The sequence below is a fragment of the Astatotilapia calliptera genome, chromosome 3 (assembly GCF_964374335.1).
Source record: "Astatotilapia calliptera chromosome 3, fAstCal68.1, whole genome shotgun sequence".
Taxonomy (NCBI): domain Eukaryota; kingdom Metazoa; phylum Chordata; class Actinopteri; order Cichliformes; family Cichlidae; genus Astatotilapia; species Astatotilapia calliptera.
In genome coordinates this window covers 16,511,102-16,522,730 of record NC_137424.1, presented here as the reverse complement: position 1 = coordinate 16,522,730, position 11,629 = coordinate 16,511,102, and the positions used below count along the sequence as shown (strand labels likewise).

The following is an 11,629-nucleotide window of genomic DNA, read 5'->3' as shown; positions in this document are numbered from 1 at the left end:
TTTTACTTAAGAAAAAGAAATAATAAGGAATTGTTTTGGAATTTGTCCAGGTTAACAGATGAAATCATGTTCAGTGCTTTGTCCTGTCAGTAAACACAGATTCTTTATTTGCACTGAATGGGACAGCATATAATTTCACTGCTTTTGGCGTAATGACAATAAAAGATAGTTTCAAAGTCTGACCTGCAAAGCCCGTCCACCCAGTGTCCTCCTCAGTCCTGCTGGTTGCATGATTGCTGTAGAAGTGCTAAACTACTGTGACCTGATTAATTGAACTGAGCTCACACTGCAATAACTAATCAGTGAGGTGGTAGTTTAAGTACTTCATTACCAAAATGTATAAATGAAGTACATCAGAAGATGTTGGGGAAGAAGGACTTCACCGGGTGGGCCTGGACCCCCGAGGCCTGTCCCTGTGCCGACCTCGTCTGAGTCTAATAGATTTATAAGATAGAGCTCATCAAAAGACTAAGATATGAATATAAACATGATATTTGTCAGTTTAATTTAATGTTAAGTTGAACTGGAGTTAACCAGAATCCTTTACTCTTCCAACTCCTCTACTTTGTCTAACAGTTAGCTTAGCTTAGCCTAGCCAAGTTTTCTTTGCAAAATTGCTAATTGCATGGTTTCAAATTGCAGTTTTGATTTTAAGTGGACTAATTGTTCAGACCTGCTCTGGGGCCTGTCTGAAGTATTAAATTGACATATATTTGTCTCAACACCTACGCAGGAGAACTTTTTTGTAAGTGTGAAATGGAAAATAGAAGAAGAAGTAGAGATGTGGGTGTTCCTATTTACATGTTTTTATTTTGTGTTTCTTTAGCCAAACATGTTATTTGATCAGAGCACCTGCCTGTACACCTGCTGTTAACCAAGCAGTTATTTTCAAGCTGCTACACTGATCACAAAGTCAGGACATATGAATGACAGGAAGTGTCCAGTGTCACGTACCGATATTAATGACAACAATGATGGGTCAAAGCAACATATGATGAACATTTATTACGATATCCTGATAAATGTAATGCAGCGGGATAACTTCTACAGTTATTATGTTAGTGATGCTGCCTCTTTGCTTTTCATTTATTCACAGCTTTGTGGCGTACGATGGAGTGTCAGGGCCACATTAAGATGATAACCTGCCACGGCTGCAGTACCCTCTACAACACGGCTTGTGTCGATGATTTAGTGAAGCAAACTGATCAGCTGTCTCATTGTGTCTTTTGTGTGTTTGGTTTTGTGTTTTCAATGAACTGAAAGCCCTCTTTAATGCACGAGGGTGTGACCATCCACATTCTCTCATCTGTCCAGTGTCAGCCATTCATTTTGTGCAAATGGTCAAGTCTTCCAAGTGTGCGTGCTTTTCCTTCTGAGTGCTTTTCCTTCAGCGTCTGTGTTACTCGCGTCCAGCAGATGGCAGTGTTTCACTGTCTGACGGCTGTCTGAAGCTTCAGCTGGATTATCCGTTTGCTATGTTTGCCATGTTACAGTGGGGAGGAAAAACTCCTTTTTAACAGGAATATCTAGACATGAGTGATTACTGCAGTGGGGCACTATCTGTGCTATCTATAAGAAATGTTAGCAACAATAAAACTCTGAGGATCAGGGCTCCATTTCACTCCAGTGTTCAGTGGCATTTTAAAAGAGTGAATACCGACGCTGAATGTCTTTGTAAAGCAAAAGCACTTTGTTAGCCTTTACAGAGCAAAGCTATGGATCAATGTGCAGTGAAGAAAAATCGAGGTGGCCAGTCTGTCCTTTCCTAACCAATCACAGAGCTCCTTACATTGCACCATGTGGCTAATTTGCATTTTACTGATATTGCTGGGCTGCTGTCAATCATTTTGTCTTTATATTACAACAGAACATTGACCTTTAACCTGTTTAATTCATACTGAGTATTTAAAAAAATGTATTGTCATAATAAATTCTGCCTCACTGAAACACCATTTTGCATTAGCCTCTATCACCTGACTTGTCACTGATGATATCACTGCATGAGCAGGCGAGCGGTAGCGGCGGGGGGGTGTAGGTGAAGCCGTGAAGAACAAAATCCTGTACGAGCGGATGCAGTGAGTCCAATAACCAGGGGTAACTGGAAATAAGGTGTTGTAGGTTGGCTTCCACAGTGTAAAGAGACACTTCTCCCTCATGCTCTAACAGCTGGTAAATCAATTTAGAAGCAGAGTCGATAACGGCCTCCTGAAGCTCCCTAGGTGGGGTGACTGCCGCTGGATCCATATCTGGCTGGTCCGTACTGTCACGGCGGGTGAGGAGAGCCGTGTGAAAATAATAAATGAGGATCCAATCGCAGGCAGTAGTGGAGAAGTGAAGGTGGTTTATTGAACACAAAAATAAATATGGACAAACAGCAAATGGAGCACGAAGTAAACTAGACTGGAAACAACTAAACTATAGAGCACAAACCTGGACAAGAACGAGCAGAGGAGATGGACAGCAGGGAGAACACACGGGTGAGACATGGTGGACACACAGACAGACCAGCAACTACAATGACAGAGGACACGACTTAAATACACAGAGAAACACAGGGGAATTACACACAGGTGGTGGACACAGCTGGGAATAATCACCAAGACGAGACAGAGGTCAAACTGAACACACTCACATGAGACGCAGACCTTCACAATAAAACAGGAACAAGAAACCATCACACTAAGACGCAGACTCGACATAGAGAGAGAGACAGAAAATGACACATGGAACTAAACTAAACCTGCAAAAACATGACAACTCAAAATACTGGGTCAAACTGACCCAGAACCGTGACAGACTTTCTATAATGTTTTGCTTGAGCATGTCCTGCTTTTCTGTAATGTTATTTCTACAGCCTCTTATTTCTAACCTCTTGTGTACCTCTTTTCAACCACTGGGAGGCGCTACAGCTTCATTCCTTTCACACTAAGGCAGCGGTAGGGAACTCCAGGCCTCGAGGGCCGGTGTCCCTGCAGGTTTTAGACGTTCCCTACCCCAAAGGCACTAAGGCCTTTGAAATCTTCATTAACACTGAGCTTGAAATTTCTATCAGTCGAATGCAAAGGAGTCCTGTGGTTGTAGGACAGAGGTAGGGAACGTTAATCTGCCATCATTTAGATTATATGACAACAACCTTCAAATCTGAAGTCTCAGAAATCTGCTTCATGTACAAGTTCCTCCAATAATCAGGGCTAATATCACCAAATTGTACATAAACAGACTTTTACATGTTAAATATTTCTCAAATATGGGGAAAAAAACAATATAAAATACTATATTATTAACAAAATATCTTAAGATACAGCTACAAATTGCTTGAAACATTTGCAATGAAATATATAAAACAGCTTTATTGTCAGTGAGGACAAAGTTATAGTGATGCTGTGCTGGAGTGTTCAAAAGAAGACAGAGACATGAAGTATAAATATTGTATAATATTAAATATAAGAAAGAACAAAGTTATAAAAACATTAATAATTGAAATCTGCAACAATATTCACATAAAGTGTAAAATACAGAGTTAACTGTTTAATAGGTAAAGTTTAGGTCTTGCAGTCGAACAATGATCCCAAACACAGCAGCAAATCTACAGCAGAATAGCTGAAAAGCAAAGTCCAGACCTCAACCTGGGACATTCAGAGAGCTGTGCTTAAATAAATGCCCACAAAGCTCAAAGAACTGAAGCAACGTTGTAATGAAGAGTGGGCCAACATTCCTCCACAACAATATGAGAGACTGATAAAGTCAAGCAGAAAACAATTAGCTCACATTTGTGCTGCTAGAAGTGTTTCTAGTTATTCACAGGACTGTAGTTTGAATTTAAAGAAATGTGAAAGTGCACTGAAATTAACATAAAGTTATTGCAATTTAAAAAAAAAAATCAAGAAATCTAAGAGGAAGAAACAATGTAAACCACACAATTGTTTTCCTTATATTCTCCACACGGCAATGCACATAACAGACATAAAATATTTGCATTTATCAATAGAAAATATACAATTTTTCCATAGTCATAGCCAGGCCCGATTACTGCCAAACCTGTGCTGAATCAATCACTTAAACAGGACCTGTCTGACAAAGTAGAGTAGACCAAAAGATCCTCAAAAACTACACATCATGGCGCAATCCAAGGAAATTCAGAAGCAAATAAGAAACAAAGTAATTGAGATCTCTCAGTCTGGAGATGCAACGTCAAGATGAACAGAATCCAGTTTCTGGGATCCTGAAGGAGAATGTCTGGCCATCTGTTCACGACCACAAGCTGAAGTGCACTTGATCCAAAGCACACCAACAAGTCCACCTCTAAGCAGCTTAAGTAAAACAAAATAAAGACTTTGGAATGGCTTAGCCAAAGTTCATACGTGAATCTGATTGAGGTGCTGTGACCTTGGAAAGGTGGTTCATACTCAAAAACCCTCCAGTGTGGCTGAATTACAACAATTTTGCAAAGATGAGTGGGCAGAAATTCTTCCAGCACCTCGTAAAGGACTCATTGCCAGTTATCCCAAACGCTTTATTGCAGATGTTTCTACTCAGGGTGGCCCAACCAGTTATTAGGTTTAGGGGGCAATCACTTTTTCCACACAGGGCCATAATAATGGCCGCCTTAATAATAAATGCCTTGATTTAGGAACTACTTTTAATGTTTACTTGTGCTATTTTGCAAAAAATAAAATCTCTGCAAAAACATCAAAACTGCTGACCATCTGACCTCAATATGAAATTATTAATCTTTTGACAAAAAACATTTAGATTTGTAAAAATAAAGAAACCATAGAGGAACAAACAATGTTGTTTGCTACGTTCTAACATGGCAATCTAAATAACAGTAATGCAAACATATATATTTATCAATAAAAACAGATCGCCTTTTCACTGTTACAAAAGTCAAGTACATCAATGTTTGTTCAGCTTTCATAAATGTAAGTTTATAAGTACATAGTACATTTTTTGGTCCAACTTCTTTTAATACATGCAACACATTTCAGAACATTTGGGACAGAGACAACAAAAGACTGGAAATACTTCGTAAAAATCTGGTGAAACACTTTAAAGCCAGTGGGATTAAATGGGAAACATAAAATTTAATACTAGACAAAGACCGATTGAATCATGAAGCAAAGAATTAATAACTAAATCACAAGTAGAAAATGTTATGCAGATATTATTGGATAGATTTTGGTGTAGAAAAAAATGACAAGAAATGAAAAATGAAAGTTATCTGGTCTTTTTCTTTAAAGAGTAGCCTACTGCAGAGCAGCTACACTGACAAAGACCATCATCACCAATACTGCAGCTAATACAATGATCCAGGAGGAAACTTGAAAAAGCAGGAAAAATGTGACACTGATCAAAATGAATACATCAATTATTGATCAAAGAGAAAATGCATACTAGCACAATGCATTGTTATTGCATCTCAGTTTCTCACCATCACTGATAATCTGACGTCTGCTGGACCTCAGGAATCGTCTCCATCACCTCTCTGTGAGGAGCAGAGAGCACTCGTGCTGCACATCCCACCTGTGTGCTGTGTTTACGTGAACCTGAGAGCACAGCTGTAGTGGTGACAGTGAATGTAGCGTTGGTGTTGGACACACTGACAGTGTTGTACTGTGAGAAGCTGAGGTGTTGTTGTGAGAGTGTTACAGTGGGAGCAGGTCGACCAGTGGCTGAACAGGAAACAACCCACTCTTCAGCAGAGTTTGACTCTCTGACATCAACAACAGGTTCATGCAGCTCTGTGAAGGATCAGGAGATATAAAATAAGGAGTATATTGTTAAAGATACATTGACTTCTAACACATGTAACGCATTAAGGTAAAATTTCTTACCATAAGGATGTGTTACACGATTTATAAACCCCAGTTTGTTAATTATTTGTTCATTGTTCATAACTATATACTTAATTTTTTTAAAAATTAAGTGTTTTTGGTCAAATGGAATTTCTTTTTGGGTAATTTTAGCCCCTTTTAGCCCTCTGCCAAAATGTTTTAACCTTTCTGTCTCTAACAGTAAAACATCGTTCCTTTATCTTCTGTGTCTGGTGTGTTGGTCAGGATTAGCTAGCTTGGCACAAAGTTCACATTAAACAAAGTGTGTTACTGTGAGGTGTGTGTTCGTACTATGAGTCACAGCTCGAGTTTTCTTGCGGGTGAAGGTTTTTCACCTCGCTGTCATTCTTGCATAAAAGTGTTTGACCCCTTCAGGAAAAAAAACGAAATTTGGGATTATTTTTTGTTTTGTTCATTGTGTGTATTTGTTTCTACTTTTTACTTTTTCTTTTACTGTGTACAGCACTTTGGTCAACCTGTGTTGTTTTTAGACATGGTTATTGATTGATTGATATGTCTTTGATTAAAATACAGCCTACTCCACATCCTCCAAGTTACAGAGAAGAGGAACCATCTGGGGTGAACTTGTGCACTTGGTATTGGCTGTCATGGTCCCTGTGCCTCTCCGGCTCGCTCATGTTGGCCACAGGTTTGTTTTGTTTTCTCTCCTGCTTCCCTGGGTGGAGCTCATTGTGGGCTCTCACCCTTGGCCCACGTATCTGCGGTGATTTCTACACCTGTTGCTGATCAGGCGGCGTCCCCCTTGCCTATTTAACGCTGCGGCACGGAGTATTCGGCACTGGAACGTTGAACCTCCCATGTTCGTGCTCTCAGCTCTCCTAAGACAAACTCTCTCAGTGTTGTGTGGCGTATTGATCTAATTGGACTCTTTGTGTTTAGATCTCCCCGGAACTGGTGGCGGACCCTGACCTGTGATCCCTGTGTGTGTCAACATAAGTGGAAATTGGAGCGAGAGTGGCTGTGGAGAAGCGAGTGTGCGTAAGAAGAGGAGTGGCGGAGTTTGGGCCGAGTGGGGAGCGAGTGTGGATTCCTTCCCCTGGAGCCCTGAAGCCCTGCCCCATGCACTGTATATACACATCACTGTGGTTTCCCTCTGTGTTAATAAATTGTCAACCCTTTGCTTGCCAGAACGCTGCCTGCGTCTGAATCCATCTGTTAGCCCTGACATTGGATACCTGGAAATCAGTGAAGGGACCATTAATGCTTCAACTTGTACACAGGTTTGAGAGCAACCACCCAAAAGCTTCTGCTAATAAACACTAGTCTGTGTTTGTGATGCAAATGTTTCTGGCTGTGTTCACAAACATTTAGTAAGGTGAGTGAGGAATATTAATACTTATTATTAGATCATTAGCAGACTGTAGAACTTGACTGCACGCCAAGGTGGCAGTTCAGCCATTTGATTCATGTTGCAGCAGCTCATGAGTGAATGAACATCGTGCAATAAAAGTACTTCTAGAAGTACATTTTTGCAAAAACGTACATTGTGGAGGAATGTAGGGAAGACACGAGGGAGCCCGATATTTTACTCAAACGTTAATCGCTGCATCACACAACTGAACATTCAAAGCGCCAAAACCTAACCCTCTCACTTCCCGTTACACTGGGTACGAGTGGAGCTACCTGGTGGTATGTACTTACATTTATTTAAATTTACTTGAGTAGGGTAGAGTCATGCTAATGACCTAATAATTTTATTCAGGTGTGTTGCAGCAGAGATACATTTAAAAGCTTCAGGACGCTGGCTCTCAAGGCCTGGAGTTTGACACCCCTGCTTTACACAAAGATGGGTTAAATCACAGTGCAAAGAATGAATGAATAAATGAAATATAAACAATAAATAATTATTAAATAGTCTTACACATCAGTGTCATTGGTTGACTTTTGAAGTATTTGAATCCTTATTGGGTTCCCTGAGTGACAGAAGGATTAAAACACTTTAAAATCAGTACTGAAAATATGTGCAGACATTACTGGATAGATTTAGGGTTAGAATCAATAAATCACTATCATGTTAAATACTCTTAGAGTTCAAACCTTCGTAGAAACATAAGTCCAGTATCATGGAATGAAACCTAAAGGTGCATTTGAGGGTGCAAAACGTTTCGTCGGCATTGTTGTGTTTGTTTGGGAGAAAACGTACAAACACACAGTGCAGCACTTCAGAGTTACACTGCTAGCGATCGAAGATTTATGTAAATTCAACAAGCTAAACGCATTCTGTACTGTACAGCAGGAGTCCCCAACCTTTTTGCACCACAGACCACTTTAATGTCAGACGATATTTTCAGGGAACGACCTTTAAGGTGTCGCGGATAAATACAACAAAAGAATAAAAAAAAGAAACTGTGGTATTTTGTAAATATAATAATAAACGTGACTTGAGCTGTGCGCCGACAACAATGACAGTGACGTCCTCCTCTCTGCTTTTTAATGCTCTCTGGTCACTATGGTAACGCGTAAATAGTTCTTTCAAAATAAGACACACAACTACAACCATACATTTCACACCGGCTGTATGGAAGCTGTATGGGAATAACTCTCTACTGTAGCTCAGCAGGTAGAATTACTAACTGGAAGGTTGGAGGTTTGATCCCTGGCTGCTCCAGTCTGCACGCCACGGTATCCTTGGGCAAGATGTGGAACCCCAACTTGCTCTCCGGTGCATCCATCATAGTGTCATTGTTAGAAAAAGAAGTGCTTGTGTGAATGAAGCACGCTGTATAAAATGCTTTGACTGCTCATACAGAAAAGCAGCTCATAAGAACTGGTTCATTTTCCAGATAATTCCACTATTAAGACAACAGACATTTGGGAGGCTTTCTCTGAGAGTAACACTGAAAGTCTTGCTGCTCCTCCACAAAATGAACTTCAGATTAAAGACACAGCTCAGCTAAACACAACTCAAACTAATCTACACTATTTTTCTTTATTACGCAGCGTTTTTATAACTATTTCCAGATGTTTCTAAAGATGAAAACAGAATTAAACTCCAGCCTGATGCGTTTCTGAGGTTCCTGACTCTGACCGTCCCTCAAACGCCTCTCTGGGCGTTTCCTTCCGTCGCTTTTACTTTCGCTTTCGTGAATGTTGTGGCGCAGTTGATCGTCTCCATGTTAAGGTAACGTTAGCAGTCTGTACTGTTTTCCTGGCTGACATCAGCTGTGTGCAGCTTAGTTTCAGTATAAATCTGCTTCGTTTTATGTGAGATCAGAGTCTGGGAACGAGACAGAAACAGTTGATGATCAGCAGCTGAACTCGATGTTACTGTGGATCCACTGACTGATGTCTGTAGGCAGCTTCTCCTGCCTCCATCAGTCTGTTACGGAAGCCCGTTTCCGCCACAAAAAAGGATCCATTCTCGAAATTTCGACTTATAACTCGAAATTTTTGAGGAAAGTAGCTCGAAATGTCGAGTTAGTTCTGCCAATCAGTAATCCAGCTACAATGCGCACTCAAAACCGCATCGCAACAAACCGGCGCTTTCGAGAGTACGTTAGCTGATATTAACGCCATGTGATTCAGCTAATAACAGAAGGATTTCATCATTTGTGAAGCCACACAGACAATAATCAGCGACTTGTGCATTTATGACTGGCTGTAATTCTGGTGTCTTAGCTGTAGCATTTGTAGCTGAGGGCTTCAGCTTCCGGGTAACAAGGAAATTACGTCATTCACGTAAATGACTGATTGACAGCACTAACTCTTAATTTTGAGTTAGTTTTTTCAAAATTCCAAGTTAATAAGTCGAAATTACGATAAAATAAGTCGAAATTTCGAGTTCTGGATCCTTCTTTTTTTTAGTGACGCAAACGGGCTTCCAGTGTGTGGATGTTGTTTAACTGCTGACAGTGAGACAGGCTGTCCTAAGAGTCGCTGCCAACACTTCATCTATAAAATGCATTTCTCTGCTCGTTCGCTATAGTCTGCTGTCGTATTTGTATGCAGGTTATTTTCAGTTTAACTGGTGATGTTCATTCGTGTATTGTAGGTGAATGCGTTGATGATTGATCATAAATTAGTAAACTGGCCGTTTTTGCTCAATAATTCCTGTTTCATGTTCAAACCGTCAGACAGAAACTCTGCGTTTGTTTTTATGTTCTTCAGCCTGTTGTTCTTGAGGTAATCTGTGATGCGTTCAATGACCCTCCACATGCTCTGAGGCTCATTTGAAGAGAAACAGAACTTCATCTTTAGAGCATAAGTGGGTTTTTGCCCTCTTTATGCCCGCGGTCAGGCTCTGTTTATTGTAGTATAACACTCATAGGACACAGTGACCCGCTGCACACACACTGCACACACACTGCACACAATGACAGCTGCAGAGTTTGTGTCTGATGTATTAAGTATGAAACACTGTTGGGCTAAAATCTGGTCAGAATGAATCCAGGTGCAGGTGTGTCAGTTTAGGACCACTGGACTAACATCCAAGTGCTCACAATATAAAGTGTATTCTGTAGTAACATCCTGGTGTTGCAGCAACAGTCCCACATGGAAACGTCAACACTCAAACTCAAAATCTCTTTTTGTCAACAATAAAATGACAGCAGACCAATTTGATCAAAGTTGGTAAAAAGCTTCAGAAATTAGTAAAATATTAAAAAGTGTCTGGATGCTCAATCATCCAGGTAAGGGTTAGGTTAGTAATGCTGTGATTGCAGACATTCCCCAACTCTCTGTGAATGGGACTCATGGCCATTGATCAGTGGTTGTTGATCAATGGTCATGACCTCCCAGCCATTGTGCAAATGTCCTGTTTATAAGGTTGGAAACCTGCAGTCAGCTGAGACTGAAGGAGTCACCTGGATGAGTCATGAAACGTTTCTCCCACTGAAAACATCCAGATGAACAGAATCAACTTTTGGGGATTAAAACGTGTCTGAATTAATCAGTGGGTGCTGAGTGGGTCAGTCAGTGTGTCGCTGGGCTGATTTGTGTTTCCTCTGCAGGTGAAGGTAGAAAGTGTGTGTGAGCTGATGTGAATTGAGCAGCATGGATCAGTGTGAGGACAGAGAGGAGGGAGTCCCTCCCTCTAAAAGCACTCTGTGTGGGGAACATGAGAGCCAGACCAAAGCTCAGAGGTGAGATGACCATCTCTAACTGTCCATGACTCTTCTCCATGTCACAGCTCAGCACTCACATCACTGCTCCATCATTATTCACAGGAACCCGCCTGGACCTCCACCCAGCTCTGTGTCCTGTAAGAGTGACGCATCCAAAGATTTCAACATTGAGTTTAAAGTCTCTGCTGCAGAGAGGTGAGCTGTTAGTAACAAGAACTCTCTGATTTAAATGATTTTGATGTTTCCTGGTTTCTAAAATGCATCTCTGTAGCAGAGCAGTGTCTCCAAGGACACACAGGCTCAGCTGTAACTGTCAGTTTATCTGGTTTAAGACACATTTGGACTCAATTGGCTGTTTTTAACTATGTATTTTAATCAGAGGTGTAAATCTAGACCTCACACATCTGGATCCTAAACTATGATAGAAACAGCTGCTAGCAGTGGGTAGTTTGACTTTGATACGCTGCTCTACAAAGCAAACAAAGGTTTGTGCAGCTCCTCTTCAGAAAAGTGTTCAGAGAGCAGCTGCTGTATTAGACAAAGGCTCGTCGTGTTAGCCCAGATGTGTGTAACAGCTGGATGAAGGAGAACCATCACAGTCACGTCTCCATCCCGCCTTTATTAATGAACTTCCTGTTGCTTGCAGATGACAGGAACACAAAGTGTTTGTGCCACGTGATGCTGCAGGATTTGTTAACGTGTCCATGATGG

At 40.8% G+C, this 11,629-nt stretch overlaps 1 long non-coding RNA gene across 1 annotated transcript; it reads left to right on the top strand.

The window, feature by feature from the left end:
* The first annotated feature begins 6,086 nt into the window (after positions 1–6,086).
* LOC145425268 (uncharacterized) lies at positions 6,087–6,985 on the top strand. Its single transcript, XR_013905924.1, has 2 exons — positions 6,087–6,654; positions 6,735–6,985. It is a non-coding gene; the product is annotated as an uncharacterized LOC145425268 (long non-coding RNA).
* Positions 6,986–11,629: the final 4,644 nt, after the last annotated feature.